General features: G+C 34.2%; 1 protein-coding gene and 1 long non-coding RNA gene across 2 annotated transcripts in view; one reads left to right on the forward strand and one right to left on the reverse strand.

Moving 5' to 3' along the window:
* Positions 1 to 18,663, reverse strand: part of LOC148948882 (uncharacterized) — a 325,997-nt gene that overhangs the window by 231,191 nt on the left and 76,143 nt on the right. The window lies entirely within an intron of this gene.
* Positions 9,900 to 18,663, forward strand: part of LOC148948884 (lachesin-like) — a 149,332-nt gene continuing 140,568 nt past the window's right edge. Inside the window, exon 1 of the mRNA XM_089094782.1 lies at positions 9,900 to 9,928. The gene's annotated coding sequence lies outside the window, so the exon portion shown is untranslated. The remainder of the gene's footprint in view (positions 9,929 to 18,663) is intronic.

The following is an 18,663-nucleotide window of genomic DNA, read 5'->3' on the forward strand; positions in this document are numbered from 1 at the left end:
ACCCCAGAGATCGGGGGCAAGGGTTGTGAGTTATCCACAAGGGGTATTTAAGGTTTTTATGGAAGGGACGGTTGTTTAACTTTAGAAGAGGCTCAGTCTTTCTCCCTAGAAAAGACTATGTCAATATAAAACGAATAAAAATTGATTAAGAAAACTTTTTCCACAAAATAAGTTTTTCAAAAAAAAGTAAAGAACTCCATTAAACCAAAAATGAACAAAATAGAATCAAATAATCTACCAAGTATACAACTACCACAAATCAGTATCAATAAATAAATGAAGCCCAAAACAAACAAAATTAAAATAAATAACAGAGTCAAACTCAAAACGAGCAGAAATTAATACGAGTAGGGTTCAAAACCCCTACGCTTTCTAAAAGCCAGAATATAATTTGTAATTTACTGAATAAAACTCAAATGAATTTACTGAAAAAAATGTGCATTGTCAGTTTAATACACATATGCTGATATTTATTCCTTATAATCTTGATTAATTTTTGATTTCTTAAAGTTGTAAAAGTGAAAACATATAAAATAATTTTTTTAATTAATCTGTAGAAACGCGGACCTTTCCAGAAACATTGAAGCAAGCTAAAGTTATCCTGCTTTACAAAGGGGGTGCCAGGTCAGATGCTGGAAACTGGAGACCAATATAGATACTGCCTTAATTGTAAAAAATTTTGGAATAAGTGATCTATCGCCGTCTATATGACCATCTCATGAAACTCAGCCTACTCAGTGACACTCAATTCGGGTTTCGAAAAGGTCATTCCACTATTCATGCTGCCATTCATCTTGCTGATTTTGTAAACAAATGTTTAGAAAATTGTGAAATCCCCCTAACAGTATTTTTAGATTTTAGAAAAACATTTGACATGGTAGATTTTAAAATTTTATTGCAAAGATAAGAATTATTAGGTATTAAAGGCGTGAATTTGAAGTGGTTTGAAATTTATTTGTGTGTGATGTCTATTAAAGTGATGATTGATGGTGTTTTTCTTCCCCTTATCAAGTGTCGTGTGGTGTGTCACAGGGATCGGTCCTTGGTCCACCTCTGTATCTGGTTTATGTGGATAGTATGAGGTCCTATCTTCCACATTGTTGCTTAACGGCATTTGCTGATGACACTGCTCTTACGTTTTCTACTCGGTTTTTGGATAGTCTTCTGTCGCAATTGAATTGTGTTCTGAGAAATTTCCATGTTTTTACTAGTTTGAGTTTATTATCAGTAAATGTTACTAAGACTAATTTTATTGTATATTCTAGAGTAGGCAAGCTCAGTGATATAGATAGTAGAATTATGTTTAATAATAAGACTGTATTTCAAGTTCAGGAAATCCGATACTTAGGTTTTTATATTGATTGTAATTTTTTGTAGAAATGCCACAGTGATGTTGTCGCAGCAAAGGTTGCACATGGCCTTGGAGTCATTGGTTCATTTAAAATTGTATTTTTACCCCAAAGAGTTTTATTGCTTTTATACCATGCTTTGATTTATCCTTATGCTGCGTATGACTGTATGTTATGGGCAAGCAATTTTTACGTGAATTTTAAACGTGTTCAGACTCTTCAAAATAAAACAATGAGTCTTATTAGCGGGTATGTTGAAGGCATACATAATATTTCAGCTTGCTTGAATAAGTTGCAAGTGATGAATGTAGGACAGCAACGGGACTACCAAATAGGGATTATGCCTATCAATGCTGGAATAATGTTAGTCCAGAGGGTTTTTTTTTGGATTATTTTAGTGATAATAGGTCTTTGCGCCATTATGAAACTCGTCATGCTAGTGACATTATTGTTCCAAATAGAAGTGGTACCAGGACCGGCTTCCATACTAGATTTTCAGGACCTAATATGTGGAACTCTGTTCCTGAGAGCATTCGGGTGGTTGAGCACCTGGGTTTATCTAAAAATAAATTGAAAAAATATTTGTTAGGTCAAGGTTTATAGTTTTTTTGTTTTAATTTTTTGTTCCTTTGTTTATAGTTAATTATTAGTTTGTAGATGAGTTGTATGTACCCGCCCAGTCGCAAGTGCTTTTTTTTGTTATTATTATTGTTTGTCGCTCCTTTGTTTATATTTAATTATTAGTTAGTAGAGAAGTTGTATGTACCCGTCCAGTCGCAAGTAATGTTTTGTATCTTTCTTGGGGCGGGTATTGGAATATTAGTTAAATGTAATTTTGATGTTAAATAAAACGAACTGAACTGAACTGAACTATTTAGCCCACATAATTTTCAGTTTTACCGCCGAGGATATGTAGGCTATCACTTAATTGACTGAAACAATTTGACTTAGAGGGAGGAATCGAATTTACACCAGAATGTCTTGATTCGATTAAAATGGCTGATTTTTTAGTCCACAAATTAAAACTAAAGAATAACATGATAATTATACTGATGTCTAATTTAGATATTTCAAAGGCTATGTGAAGTCAAATACTAGAAGGTCAACTAGTAGAGAGATAGGGGCATCAGTGAATGGAGAACTCTCTTTTTTTGTTGGGGGGGGGGGGCGAGATGGCTGCTTGAAGATTGAAAATATTTGTTTTGGGCCCAATTTTCAACTTTTAGTGTGAGATCCTTCTGATAAAATGCAGGGATAAGATTTGCTCCAGAAACGTCCTCCATTTAGAGGACTAAGTTTCTGAGGATTGTATTTCAGAGGGTTGCTACTGAATTATGTAAAAACGTAATGAAAGGAAAAATAAGAGCTTGGGAAAAAGCTGAAACGAAATTCATATTCCTCGATTTACGCTTGGCTCAACTTGGGCTTACAGTACAACCTCATCAATTTCCACTTCGACCATTTTTTACATACATAAATCACAAGGTCAAACTTTAAAATTTATTGGCGCAGAGTCCGCACACCTGTCTTTAATCACGGTATATTGTAAGTAGCATTTTTTCGTGTTAAACGATCGAAAAGCTTGAAAGTTTTGCCAGCATCTTGTAATGAACGTCGGACGTACAGTGTTACGCGGAAGGAAGCACTGATCGTTGTCGAAGAAACCTTTATTCATTAATATTATACATATTCTTATTAATTAAAAGAAAAATAATTGTATATGTCGGCTATATACATATTTTTCAAAAACTCAATAATTTTTTTTAAAATTGTTTATATTTTCTGGCCGGAAAAAAACGATCTACACAGGCCACAACTTTGGGGAAAAATTCAGTTTTTTCCCTAGGATGATTTTATCAAACCTATGATAGCGTCATGACATCATAGGGTGTTTGAATTAAAAAAAGTGGTTCATTCCTTAAAGCCAGCAATAACTGTAATATTTTCAGCTTCAAAGCCGCAAGACCAGTTTATCACAAAATGAATGTAGTTAAAACCTTTGATTTACCTAGGTTAAGTGGCTTTTAAAGTGTGAGAAAGTCTTTCAACGGGAACTTAAAACCGAAAACTTTACAGAACTTGAAAAAATCAGAAACCCATAAAGAGAAAAATTCCTTTAGCCGATTTTTAGAAAAAAAGGGTTTATTGGATTTTTTTAGTTAAAAAATATCGTTTGAGAAATTTTTTAGTTAAAGAAATATGGTTTTGAGACATTTTTAGCAGGGGCGAATCTTCAGCATTTTATTGGGAGGGGGGGGGGGCAAGAAGGATCCATATCTGGATGGTCAAGGGGTTTGGGATTTATAATACTTTTTTTTACACACTATTGGGGGGGGGGGTACAACTGCCCTCCCCCTTGCCCCAACGAAATGACGCCCCTGATTTTTAGTTACAATTTGTTGGGGTTAAAGAAATATTTTTCATACATACGTTTCAGACATTTTGTTAGTTAATGAAACATTGTTTGAGACATTTTTAGTAAAATGAAATTTTATCGCACAGAACTTTCAAAAACATACGAAGGGAATACATTTACAAAAACTGAAAAACCAGGGAACATGCGAAGTCTTAATTTCTTGATTTCTTGAATTGAAGATATTCGTGATACACGAATTAGTGCAACCGAAAACACCATTCCAGTCCCATGATAGCTTTAGAAAGCCATGGCGGATCCCTTAGCACTGCACGACACCGTGGCGGACTACTGTTGCTTCATGACATGGCGGTGGGCTCTATCATTACTCGTCACAGTGACAATTTACTTGAACAAATCTTCAAAAGACATATTTACATAAAGAACTTGATTTAGGTTATATAAAACTTACTTACATTACCCTAACTTTAATTTAGGTTATGTTCACGTTCCCCCGAGGAACCCCCTCTTCCAGAAAATTCCTCCTATGTAAACTTACACAGAATGTAAAACTGAGCAAACAAAGGTAAAGCATTACAAATATAAATAATAGAGAAAATAAGGAATTTTAAAATATTCTACCAGTATACCAAAATACAAGCCGAACATGTGGTGTAAAATGTTCCATGGTATGTGTTTTTAAAATTTTATATTCTATTTTGATTCTTTTTTTTATGTTTTTGGGGGTTTAGTCATCATAACAGAGTAAGATAAAGACTAACACTGAGGCTGTGGAGATAATATCAACCCCGAAGGAAAACTCATTGAACATATTGAAGGTTTTAAACAAAAGAGACATCTCGAGATTTTAATTCTATATTATAGGGTTTAGAGGAGGGCCAGCTAGCAGAAAAGGAACCAAAAGGGAGACCAATTAACCTCCAGTAGCTATAAGTCTCTAAAAAGGGCACAAGAACTTTAAATTTCAAATTAAATGACCCCACCCCGAAGTTTGTTAGATAGCACCTTCCATTTGAAGTTTGTGATAAAAAATTTTTGGGTTGTATTTTGAGGGGAAGCAATAAGTTTTTTTACTTCTTAACTGGGTTCCCCTTATACGTTTCAGGTCAATCGAAAAACATTTGATCCTTTTTTGAGCCCCAGTCGTTAGAGAAGTGACCGATTTCAAAGCAACCAATCCTTTAAAGCTCATATAAATTCGCTCTCTTAGGCATCTGGAATCCCCCGCCTACACAACGACCCACAACCACTCCATCATAATACTTGATGTACAATTGTACGTTTTATTTGTTCATTTTGTCTTAGTTTCCCTTTTACTGCTCAATTTTGTATTTGGGAAGAATATAAATATATATATATATATATATATATATATATATATATATATATATATATATATATATATATATATATATATATATATATATATATATATATATATGTGTGTGTGTGTGTATATATATATATATATATATATATATATATATATATATATATATATATATATATATATATATATATATATATATATATATATATATATATATATATATATATATATATATATATATATATATATATATATATATATATATATATATATATATATATATATATATATATATATATATATATATATATATATATATATATATATATATATATATATATATATTATAAATATGTATATACCCACTGTAACACTTGTGACTGCCGATTTTGCATTCAACGCAGAATGTCGGCTATCTGCATGGTTCATCTCACGTAGAACGATGTTCATTTGAAGCACATCTAGAGCATAAAGGTTGAGCCGTACACTGGGAAGCGAGGTGACCGATTTTGTGACAGTTATAGCATCGTCTTGGAAAGAACTTAAACGGATCAGCAGGTAGACGCTCGTGGGCGATAATCACCGAAACACTAAGAAATTGTTGGAGCTTACTGATATTGTCAAAATACAATTTGTAAGAACGGGATTTTCCGCATTGTTCAGTCTTCGTACTATTCGGGATTAGAATTTTTAGTCCTTCACAGTTTATATCCTCAGGGACATTTCGAAGCACAGGTATGTGCAGGGGTTCTCGAACAGCAATTTTGAGATCAGGCTTGGAAGATTTCGCTTTCTCAACGATTTTCGCTGCTGCAGCTTTCGACCTGACCACAAGCTTCCATTCGTTTGCAGATTTACGAAGTTCGCTAATATCATTTGCATTTTCACAGAAACTGTCTATGAAAGATTTCCGGTCATTTGGCCCATTGAGTTCCTTGGGGGGATTTTTCAGACAACAGAATAGGAAGGATCGTTGTGCTTGGACGTTTCAGGTGCACTACGACTGCTTGTGAAAATACTGACGGCTGGAGCGGACTGGGTAGCTAAAAAACTATCAACCTTCCGAGAGAGTTCATTTACTTTGACAGTAACTGTTGCATTCACCGCATCTCCGATGACCGGAACCGAGCAGGGGTTAAAGATGACAAATTTTTGCATGCTGACAGTATTTTTCGCAGCTGCTACTAGAAGTTTGCACATTTCAATGATATTGTCTTCATCTTTGGAGTAGGTGACAAGACGACTCGTAATATTCAACTCAGTATAAAGGTTTCACTTTGCCTTTATAACATCTTCGTGTGCATAGAAAGCAACACACGCTTTTACTATACAGTCCAATTTTATTCCATCTGTAAGTGCTCTCGTAACACAATTCAGTAACGGATTCAAAATAAATTTATCACTTTCAGCCATCGTAGGTCCAAGCGTAATCAAATCAAAAAGTAAAGTAGCAAAAGAAAGATTTAACCGCAAAGGGGGCTTTTTTAAGTCCCCCCACTTTCCAATAAACGCCTTTTTATTATCCAAATGAAATAATCCAGTCCAATTGCAATAGTACAAATAGTTCAATTACACAGCATGGTATTCAATATAACCAAAAACCGATTTTTTCAACAGATAGATAATCCACTCAGAAAAGGAGATGTGTTGACTCCATGAATGATTGAGCTTGAACTTGACTCCGCCAGCCCCACGGTCAGCTTTGATACCAGTCCGTAAAGGTGCTCGTCAGGGGGCAGTTTTATTCCCCCATTTCTTCAACAACTAAATTATTGAGCCTCAAGACAGCTGTCCTTCATCATGCATTCTCAGTTCCATTGACATATCCCTAGTATGCTATGCTGATGACACACTGAACCTCAGCCGGACGCTTAACCGCCTTTCAGAAATATTCTCATGTCTGCAGTCCAATTACGAGAAAGTCGGTCTGAGATTTAACTCCGAAAAGTCGCAAGTCTTGCTTTACAATAAGAAGAATGACCCTCCTACTAATGTCACACTAGGTGATTGCTCATTGATAAAATAGTATGTCTGGGGTTGCCAATAGGTACCTGATTACAGCATACCCGCTCCCTCCTGATCTCACTTCTTGAATGGTGAATTTTCAGCTCGTTAAATCCACTCTGAGATTTAACCGTCCACTACTAGCTAGTATTTACAACGCTACCGCTCTGCCAAATAGATTGTATGTGACCCCTTTCTGGAAATTATTGGCAAACCGTGAAAAGTCTAAAATCCGCTCTTTATTTTTCCGTTTTGCCAAGAACCTACTAAAATTGCCACCTTCGACAAAAAATAGTTTTCTGATTCGGCGCTACAGTCTAGCGGACCCAAATCTAGCTGTTGAGACACTTATTAACCGGCAAAAAACAAAACCAGCAATTCTAAAGCACGGCTGGGCAAGTTTGCTTGTTTAATTTTCCCTCTTGTTTCTTTTTTTTCTCCTTTCAAAAGTTGTTGACCTTGTTGTTATTTTCGAAGAAGTTGTTGTTTCTGTTGTAATTTTTTAGTATGTTATCTTTCTGTTTCCTCTTTTCATATTATTCTGTATACTATTTAAGAAGTTGTTGCTTTTGTTGTTATTTTTTTAGTATGTTTTCTTTTTGTTTCCTCTTTTCGTATTTTTGTATACTCTGTCATTGTATGTTTATTGTATACGACGGGTTTTCAATATATTATAATATATATATATATATATATATATATATATATATATATATATATATATATATATATATATATATATATATATATATATATATATATATATATATATATATATATATATATATATATATATATATATATATATATATATATATATATATATATATATGTGCGTGTATATGTATATATATTCGATCAACTGTTTAGATTGAAAAAACCTAAATAAATCAAACAGTTCGTGGTAATGAACTGTAAGTAAGGAGCGACCCGGCTCAATGGTAATCGAAACTCTAAAAAACGGAATTTTGATACCAATAGATACATCAAAAGAATCTGATTTTAATTTTGATTTCAAATATATAAGTTTCATCAAGTTTAGTCTTACCCATCAAAAGCTACGCTCGTGAGAAAATTCGGCTGATTTTAGAAAAAAGGGGGAAAGGGGGACTTAATCCCCCGAAGTCGGCGGGGGGAGGGCTGAAAGTTATGAACATTACCCAATGCTAACATATAGTATTGGTTATTGGGAAGTATACAGACCTTTCAGGGGGATTTTTTTCTGTTAGGTGGGGGGGGGGTCGGGGTTTATATGGGAGGATCTTTCCACGAAGGAAGTTTTCATGAGGGAAGGGACATTGCTACGAAGGGGGTGCCGGATTTCCCAGCATTATTAAAGAAAAAGATCAGAAATGAAATAAAAAACAACAAGTTTTTCAACTGAAAGTAAGGAGCAACATCAAAACTTAAAACGAACTGAAAATATTACGTATATGATTGGCTCCACCTCCTAGTCAATACCTCACTCTTTAAGGCAAAGATTTTTTAGTACTTTCATGAGAGCTATTCATTCTAATTAACGGCCTTTGTGATTAAGGGGTCATTTTTAAAGAATTGGAACAAAATTCGAACTTTAGCTTAAAGAGCAAGGTATTGACTAGGGGGCGACCCCCCTAATATACATATTAAAAATCAATGAATATAGAAATTTGTTACGTAAATTAATTCTTAAGTTACGTTTATTTATTAGTAATAAAAAAGTTCGTAAATAAAATTAAACAAGTTTCGAGAAAGCCATTTAACCAAAAAAAGTAAAATTGATACGCAAATTTTGTTTTAATTTTTTTATTTGTTAAAAAACTAATTTTTTTAACTGAAAGTAAGGAACGACGTTAAAACTTAAAACAAACAAAAATTATTCCGTATATGAAAGGGGCTGTGCCCTCCTCAATGCCTCGCTCGTTACGCTAAAGTTTGAATTTCTCACAACTCTTTTTTTTAACAATAAAAACTTTAGCGTAAAGAGCAAGTCCTTGAGGAGGGCACAGCCCCTTTTGTATACGGAATAATTTCTGTTCATTTTAAGTTTTAACGTCGTTCCTTACTTTCAGTTAAAAAAAACTTTTTTTTATTTAATCAAGTTAGAGACGAGAAACTACATGCAGAATGGTTTAGAAAATTGAGAATAATCAAAAGTACAAAAATCTGGAAATAAAAGAAGAAATTAAAACTAAACAAAACAAAATACTGGAAACGTGATGTTGCATTAACAACCGTGATTAAAGATTGGAAAGGGCCGAAGGCCTGACCTGGAAGCTGTAACAGTAAGCTAAGCGTGTGGACCGAGACGATTATTTTTTTTTTGTATCTACTGTATTTTGGTCATTACTATTATTACGTTTTTACTACCAATCCTACTTTCAATGACTTCAGGGGTAATATGACACTACAAAGGCCAAAAGTATACACTCGTGTTGAAATGTTAGAATTCTAACAACAGCTGATTACCTTCGGGAAAAATTAGAAATTTACATACAAAAAAACAAGCGAGGCATCGAAGAAAAATGGAAAGAAAAAGCCTGAACAAGATTAGGTTTTCCGTAAACGATAAATATTGGACCCTGACATTTTTCCGGATTATTGTTTTCAACTTGCACACAGCAAGACATACACAGCAACAATAGGTATGTAAATTAACCAGTCCCTTTAATTCACAACCCTTTCCTAAACAGGTGTCCAATAGAATAGGATTTATTTTTTGTATTCTGTCAAAAGAGCGAATAAGAACTAAAGGCTTCTCTCATTTCTTAAGCTTTTCCAAAAGACATGCGTTCCCCAAAACTTCTTCCAAGAATACCTGCAGACCCAGCTTATTTTGAACAGTTAGACAGATGCTCTACTAGTGGCATTTAGGAATAGATAGAAGCCACGGTAAGCTTTAGTTAAACCTAAATTCTCCCTTCAGAGTGTGCAAGGTGAAATAAAAAGCGATTCTCGAATATATGCCCAAGGATATTAGATCAAAGAATACAAAATTGAAATCAAGCGGCATCGGCCTTTAAGTACTGCAATATCCGTATCCAAAATGAATATGTCACTGTGTTTATTCGAATTAAAAATAATTTTTCGGATCGTGAAATTTTTGTAACCCTCCACGTCCGAAATGTTTTGTTTTCAAGTTTGTTTTTTTTTGGGGGGGGGAGGGGGAGTGATAAGATTTGAAAATGGTATATTATAAGCCAGAAATTCCAGGTTCTGTTCCTGTTTAGAAATCGAATGAGGATAGTTTTTAGGATAAACGTTGGTTTATACTGTGAAAGCAATAATGCGTTACCTTTGAAATACGTGCAAAATTCAGGGAATCGTCTGCCTGAAACAATAGCCCTAAAAAAAAAAAAGAAAATGTCGTTACCACCGATTAGTCTGAGCCCCAAATCCCCCATTCCTAGGGGAGAGTCCCATCGCAATTATACTTTAGTAGATACTAGTTTAGGATGGGATGGTAAATTTGATCTGATAAAGTAATGGACAAAAGAAACCACTCAATAGCAAAGTGGCGTTTTGTTCTATTTTATGGGCCGAAACCACAATTTTAGGCATAGACAAAAAGAACAATATATCAAAATGCCATCGTGGAAAACTTTGAGATTCTTTTATTTAGAATTACTAAAAAGCTTCTTATATACCTTTGCATTTCAGCCACTGCGTTGTCACACGGTAGTGCACTTGTCCATAAAGATATTTACCTAAAGTTATTTTTTACCTAAATTTACCGAAAGGTATTTTTGAATTCACTTGTTTTTTTGTTCCATTTGGACAAGTTAATTCAATTGAGTCTTTAATAATTTCTGTGCATTGACTAATAGTTGTCCACCAATTGGTAGGACGGAGGCTGCATGAATATGTGTATGCGGAGGGGTGGTGGTGGGGGATGAGGCACGGAGGTGTAGGAGCCTTTCTCAGCCCATTCGAAAATGTGCTTAATTTTATTTTTCTCCTTCTGGATGTCAAAAAAGCAGAGTTTTGGCCACTCGTCATCGTCTAGTAAATGTGACCTAACCATCTTAATTTTTCATTCAATAGTAGTAGGATCGAACTATCAGTAGGATCAAACCTTAAACACTAGAATCGAACAGGATTTTTGTATAGCTTATTTGTTTGATAATATTAAACCGTAAAAATTTCCTTAGCCAGTTCTTCGGGGAAAACATTACGGTATATTCTTCAATGTTAAAAAATTCCAAATTTGAAGAGTCACACTTTAAATCAAACAGTTCGTGGTAACGGTGGTGGTAACGAATTGTAAGTAAGGAGCAGCCCGGCTCAATAGTAACTGAAACTCTAAAAAACGGAATTTTGATACCAATAGATGCAATAAAAAATTTTTATTTTTATGCTGATTTTAAATATGTAAGTTTTAACCAAGTTTGGTTCAACCCATCAAAAGTTACAAGCCTGAGAAAATTTACCTTATTTTCATAAAAAAGGGGAAGCAGCCCCTAAGAGTCAGAGAATCTTAATGAATAATTATCAAATAATCAGATTCAGCGTATCAGAGAACCCTACTGTAGAGGTCTCAAGCTTCTATCTGCACAAATGTGGAATTTTGTAGTTTTTGCCAGAAGAAAGATAACGGATGCGTGTTTATTCGTTTCTTTGTTGTTGTTTTTTCCTAGGGGCGATCGTATCGACTCAATGGTCTTAAAATTTCACTAGAGGGCTCATTAGAACGGAAATTAAAAGTTCTAGTGCTCTTTTTAAGTGACAAAAAAAATTGGAGGGCAACTAGGCCCCCTCCCACGCTAAGTTTTTCTCAAAGTCACCGGAACAAAATTTTGAGATACCCATTTTTTCAGCTTAGCCGAAATAGCTATTAACAATGTCTTTGAGGACGACTTAGTCTCCCACAGTCCCCAGGGGAAGGGCTGCAATTATGAACTTTGCCCATTGTTTACATATAGTATTGGTAAGTAAGTATACAGACGTTTTCAGGAGGGATTTTTTCCTGGTGTGGAGAGGGGGGGGGACTGGTTGTCCGAGGGATTGAATTACGTGGAAGGATCTTTCCACGGAGAAATTTTTCATGGAGAAAGAGAATTTCTGTGAAGGGGGCGCTGGATTTCCCAGCATTATTTAAAAAAAATCAGAAATTAAATAAGGAAACAATTTTTTTTCTACTGAAAGTAAGGAGTAACATTAAAACTTAAAACGAACAGAAACTATTACGCATATGAAGGGATTCGTTCCATCGTCATTACCTCACTCTTTACGCTAAAGCCTTTTTAGTAGTTTCAAAAGAACTGTTTATTCTAATTAAACGGCCTTTGTGGTTAATGGGTCATTCTTAAAGAATTTGAACAAAATTCGAACTTTAGCGTAAAGAGCGAGGTATTGACGAGGGGGCGGACCCCCTCATATTACGTATACTAGGAAGCTCGCCCCTTCGTCAATGCCTCGCTCCTTACGCTAAAGTTCATATTCATAATTTTTTTTTTTCATTAATTTCAGTCATTTGAGAATTACTCAGCTTGTGACTTTCATTTTCATAGAAATAATTTCGACCTATTTGGTGGTTTTGTTACTATGCCTTACAAAATCAGTTCCGAAAATATCGCAAATTTAAGTTACGTGAGAGAATCTTTACATGAAGAAATTACTCGTGGGGGGAAGGGAATTTTTCATGGAGGGGGAGCTGGATTTCCCGACATTCTTTAAAAAATGATTAGCAATTAAACAAAAAACAAGTTCTTTCAACTGAAAGTAAGGAGCAACATTAAAACTTAAAACTAACAGAGAATATTACGTATATGATATGGGTTGCCTTTCTTCAATAGCTCACTCTTACGCTAAAGTTTTCTTTTTAACTTTTAAAAGATGTTATTATTCTAATTAAACAGCCTTTGTGGTTCAGGAGTCCCTCTTAAACATCTGAACAAAAATCAAACTTGGTTTACTATAAGGTTATTATAGTTTAAAAAATTAAAATTAATATGCAAATTTCATTTTAATTATTCATGTACGGTGAGCCAAATTCAAAATCTACATTGATTCAAAAACGTTCAGAAATTACATAAAAACAAGTTTTTTTAACTGAAAGTAAGTAGCGACATTAAAACTTAAAACGAACAGAAATTATTCCGTTAATGATAGGGGCTGTCCCCTCCTCAACGCCCTGCTCTTGACGCTAAAATTTTTTTTTTGTTTTATAAAGTAGAGTTGTGAGAAAGAGACAAACTTTAGCGTAAAGAGCGGGGTGTTGAGGAGGGGACAGCCCCTGTCATATACAAAATAATTTCTGTTCGTTTTAAGTTTAAATATCGCTCCTTACTTTCAGTTTAGAAAAACACATTTTTTATGCATACATTACAAAACACATTACTGTTACTGACAATCAACAATTAGTGGACTTTTCAGTAGGCCCACTTGAGGAAATTCACAACCCTGATATCTACAAAGTGTGCTTTGAATTTGGAACCACATTGCATTCAGCTCATCCTTGTTGCTAAATTAAATAGTTTCGTACATGAGTGGGGATTCCCCATTCTCAATTCCTCGCTCGTTACGCTAAAGTGTTTTAGTGCTTTAAAAAAGCTTTATTCCAGTTCCATGGTCCTTTTCTTTCAGCATCTTTTCTTGAAGAATTTTGACAAAAAGTCAAGCTTTAACGTAAAGAGAAAGCGATTGAGGACGGGGTTGCCCTCTCATATGCGAAAAAATCCGTTTATTTTAAGTTTTAGTGTTGTTAAGTTTTAATGTTGTTTAGGTTTGAATGTTCCCTTTCCCCAGAGAATTTGGGGGGTCACGTCATGCCCATAGGCATAGTTATGCTGAACCAAATGGCTATCTCAAAATTTGACCAGATATCTTTGGGAAAAGGCACAAGGAGGGGGTCTAGTTGCCCTCCAATCTTTTTATTCACTTAAAAAGAGCACTAAAACTTTTAATTTCCGCTAGAATAAGCCCTCTCCTGATGTTCCAAGAGCACTAGTTCGATATGATCACGCCTTGGAAGAAAAAAAAGAAACAAATAAACACGCACAAGTGATCTTTCTTCTGGAAAAAAAAACTAAGTTCCACATTTTTGTAGATAAGAGCTTGATTCTTCTACGGTAGGGTTTGCTCAAATGCTGAATCTGATAGTGATTTTCATTATCCATCGCTTACTTTTTTGGGGGGTCTCTCCTCCCTTTTTTTGAGAATTAGGCAACTTTACTCAGGTTCTTAGCCTTTTATGGATAACATTAAACTTAATGAATTTTATATGTTTGGAATCAGCATAAAAAGCCAACTCCTTTGATGTATTATTTTTTTCAAACTTCGTTTTTTTAGGGTTTTTGTTACTATTGGGCATTGAATCTCTGCATTTGCTTAAAAAACCAACATTTTTCTTTTTCTGACGAAGCTCATGGCGCAAGGCTACTTAGGAATCGAAATCAAACAGTTCGGGGTAACGTACTGTAAGTAGAGAGCGATGCGGCTCAATAGTAACCAAAACTCTAATAAAAAGAGTCTTGATAACAATAGATAAATCAAAAGAATCGAATTTTGATGCTTATTCAAAATATATAAGTTATCAAGTTTAATGTTACCCATCAAAAGTTACGAGCCTGAAAAATTTGCCCAGTTCTTGAAAAGAGGGGGGGGGAAAAACACCCCCAAAACATCAAGTTATCTTAATGAGAATCACACCATCCCATTCAGAATATCAGAAGACCCTACTGTAGAGGTTTCATGTTCCTATATATAAACATGTGAAATTTTACTTTTTTTGCCAGAAAAAGATCCAGGATACGTGTTTATTTGTATTCTTGTGTATGTGTGTGTTTGTTTTTCCCAGGGATAAACGTATCGAACCGCTGATCCTAGATGATCGGAAGAGGGCTCATTGGATTGGGAATCAAAAGTTCTAGAGTCACTTTTTAAGTGACCAAAAATTTTTCAGGATGACTTGAACCCTACAACCCCCAGGGTAAGGGCTGCAAGCTATGACCTTTCACCATTATTTACACATAGTATTGGTTATTGGAAAGTATACAGATTTTTTTTTTTTTGGGGGGGGGGCTCTGGCAGGGGAGGGGGCTTACGAGGGAGGATCTTTCCATGGAGGAATTCTTCATGGGGGAAAAGAATTTTCCATGGAGGGGGGGATAGATTTCCTAGTATTATTTCAAGAACGTTCAGAAATTATTAAAAAAAAAGTTCTTTCAAATAGAAGTAAGGAGCAACATTAAGACTTAAAACAAACAGAAACTATTACGTATATGAGGGGGTTGCCCACTCCCTGCTCTTTACGCTAAGGTTTTTTTTATAACTTTTAAAAAGCTTAGAATTCTAATTAAACGGCCCTTGTATTTCAAGTCATTCTTAAATGATAGGAAACAAAAATTCCAACTTTAGCGTAAAGTGCGAGGTATTGAGGAGGGGCTAACCCCCACACATACAAAATAATTTCTGTTCGTTTTAATATTTAATCTTGCTCCTTCCTTTTAGTTGAAAAACTTGTTTTTTTTATTATTTAATTTAGCTAATAAACAGACGAACAGCTCAACCAAACCAGCTTCAGTTAAAATTTACTATTTAAGGTGGAAATAATAGGGTGGAAATTAAGTTGTTAAAACTCTATATCCATCTTTCCTTTTTGTTTATAATTCTGTGTTGCCCTGCTATTGTGCACTAGAAAATCTAATACTAAGAACTGAGGCATTTTCACAGCATTTGCAGGTTGCTAATGAACCTTCTTCAGCCCTTTGCACCAACGGGAAATAGCAGCTGTTTTTTTTTACATGTTATTTTTCAGCATAAAGGATGAATAACTGCAAATTCTACAGGCTATTAGAATTTTAATAGAATTTATTAGATATTATAATTTATAGTTTGTAATTATAAATTATAATAAATAAATAATTTATAATTCTATAAATTTATAGAATTTATTACAGTTCAGATTTGTGTCCTTCCTAATAATCAAATAATACCGTCGAGTACTACAATCCAGTTGTTCACAGATGAGGATAGAACGGGTAGAATAGAAGGGGTAGAATTCCTTAATCCCTTACTAGAAATGGAGTAATATACCAAAAGTTCGAAAAAATTTAAATTTAGAAAAAAAAAATGTGATATCAAAAGAATTTTTCACATCATTGCTTAACCCTCCTTCCCTGAAAGATTTCCTGCATATCTCCAAAGCATGAAATCTATGTGGCTACTCTTGTTAGAGGACAATATACAATATATGGTAATTAGTGATACATTTTTCAATATCAAATAAAGTTGAAATTAGATCCAATTGAATTTTTATTTAACGAAATTTATATTCAAAACTTATTGACAAAGACATCTTTTTATCAATACCACTATGTTTTGTTCCTGAGAAAACAAAATCTGCCCAACCGAAAACAAAGATTCTAACTGATTGCCCATATTTCTCCTGAAAAATCATCATACATTGAACAAGGTCGTACCCATGACTTCTGTTTAGGGAGGAGGGATTTTTTTTTTTTTTTTTTTTTTTTTTACAAAATAAAACTTAAAAGGCCCATAAAAATTTGTTAATTTGAATTTTTGTTACTTTTTTACGAGTCAGACAAAAATTTCAGGGGGGGGGTTCAAACCCACCAACACTTACCCTGGATACGGCCATGACTGTGACTTGTATAATAAGCATTTCCAGCATTGCATTTACTGAGAGTATCGTTGGCCAAAACTGTTAATCTGAAGAGAGACTCAGTATTTTTTTTTTTTCAGTGTTTGAAGAGCATACATGTGAGCAGGTCATGCTAACTTTCTTAAGAATTAATATTGAGGAATAATTAATTTCTAAAGAGAAAAGATATTAAAATGAATGACAAATAAGTTTAAATGAGCAAAAATTACCAGGAACAGGAGTAGGGATACTGCATTCAAATAAATAGGCTGAACAAAAGTATTATAATTCCTAGCTGATCGGAAAAAAATTATAGGTTCATTTTCGGGCGAACTTCGTTTTCGATTTTTCTTTTCAAGAATTCCTTTAACTCAATAGTTTATATGAAATCTATGTTACCCATTTATAAGATTCAAAGCCTAGATTAAATTATTAGTAAATTAATGTAACATATACAAATTAATAAATTAGCCTCAGCTTCGAAAAAGTTTCTTTTGTAGTGCGTCGCCTTCAAAGAGGCTTTGGAATGTTCAGATTACCGATAACCAAGGTCGTATCCACGAATTTTTTTCGAGGGGGGGGGGGGTAATAAAAACATTTTTTTTTTGGAGGGGGACAATTTTTTTTAACGAAATAAAAAAAAATATTTTCATATTTGGTGCGTTTTTACGAATTGGACAAACCTTTTGGGCGGTGGGGGGTTCAAACCCCCACCCCCTGGATATGGCCTAGCCCATAACATTCCCCTGTGTTTATCGCTTTTTAGTATGTGAGATCTATCTCACTGCTTGCAGTTTCCTTGTTGACACCCTTTTCTTCGGAAACATTTACGATGCTATCTGTATAGGCTAACCGTCGTCTCCAAGATCATTGCTAAAGCTTACAAACTCCTTGAATGTAAGTGCTTCTGAGTTGCGAGACTTTGTAACGTCGCCTTACGTCCAGAAGGTTCGTTGTCATTTTCAACTACCTTGTAGTCTTATTTAACTCTTTTTTCGCCTTCTTGATTTGGTGGAATAAATCGGCTTTTATAGAAACAAGTCAACTGTTTTAGCTCCTATATTTTGTCTCACATTTTTGAAGTCCTCTGATCTTTGATATCATGAAGAAACTGACGTGCAACTTCTTCCCTAAAAAGAACTTCAAAATTTTTCTTTTATTACGCTTTTTTTTACTATGAATCTAGTCTGGAAGTTGGATTTAGTAAGGTAGAAACTCTATTTTGTCGTTATGAGGCTCCTATATTCCAATGAGCTGGGCAAAGTTGTCTACGAGTGTGAGGGTATTCTTCTCCCCTATATTCACCTCTATTGAGGTTGGTTAATCATTATTCAAAAATATTTGATACCATGCTAGATCTTCGGTTTGGCACATATTCCATTGATGAACTACAAATATCTTTGAAGCATAGTGTTATTATATAGTGTAAATATCTTTGAAGCATTATTGTCAATACAAAGAATAACAAGTTGGAGGCTGATTTAAATGTATCGAGCTTGATATTGTCATCAAGGTTGTCAATAGAAAGAATAAGATGTTGGTAGCTGCTTTAAATGTATCTAACTAGGCATTGTCATGAAGGTTGTCAATACAAAGAATAATAAGTTGGAGGCTGATTTAAATGTATCTAACTAAAAATTGTCATGAAGGTTGTGAATACAAGAAATAACAAATTGGAAGCTGATTTAACTGTAGCTAACTAGATATTGTTATCAAGGTTGTAAATAGAAAGAATGAGAAGTTGGTGACTGATTTAGATGTATATAACTAGAAATTGTCATCAAGGGTGTCAATAGAAAGAATAATAAATTGGCGGTTGATTTAAATGTATCTGACTAGGTATTGTAATCAAGGTTGGTAACAAAGCCCTTTAAGTTACATTTTAACTTTAGTGCAACTAATGTTATATTATTTCAGTAATCCTTAAAAACAGACCTATAAAAAATTGTGCTTCTATTCTTCTCAGCTTTTGCTCAGTGTAATAAACCGAGATGAATGCTGTAAAAGATACGCAAGAGTTCTA

Source organism: Artemia sp. Qi Xiang Cuo, chromosome 9 (genome assembly GCF_049724085.1).
Source record: "Artemia sp. Qi Xiang Cuo chromosome 9, ASM4972408v1, whole genome shotgun sequence".
NCBI classification, from domain to species: Eukaryota; Metazoa; Arthropoda; class Branchiopoda; order Anostraca; family Artemiidae; genus Artemia; species Artemia sp. Qi Xiang Cuo.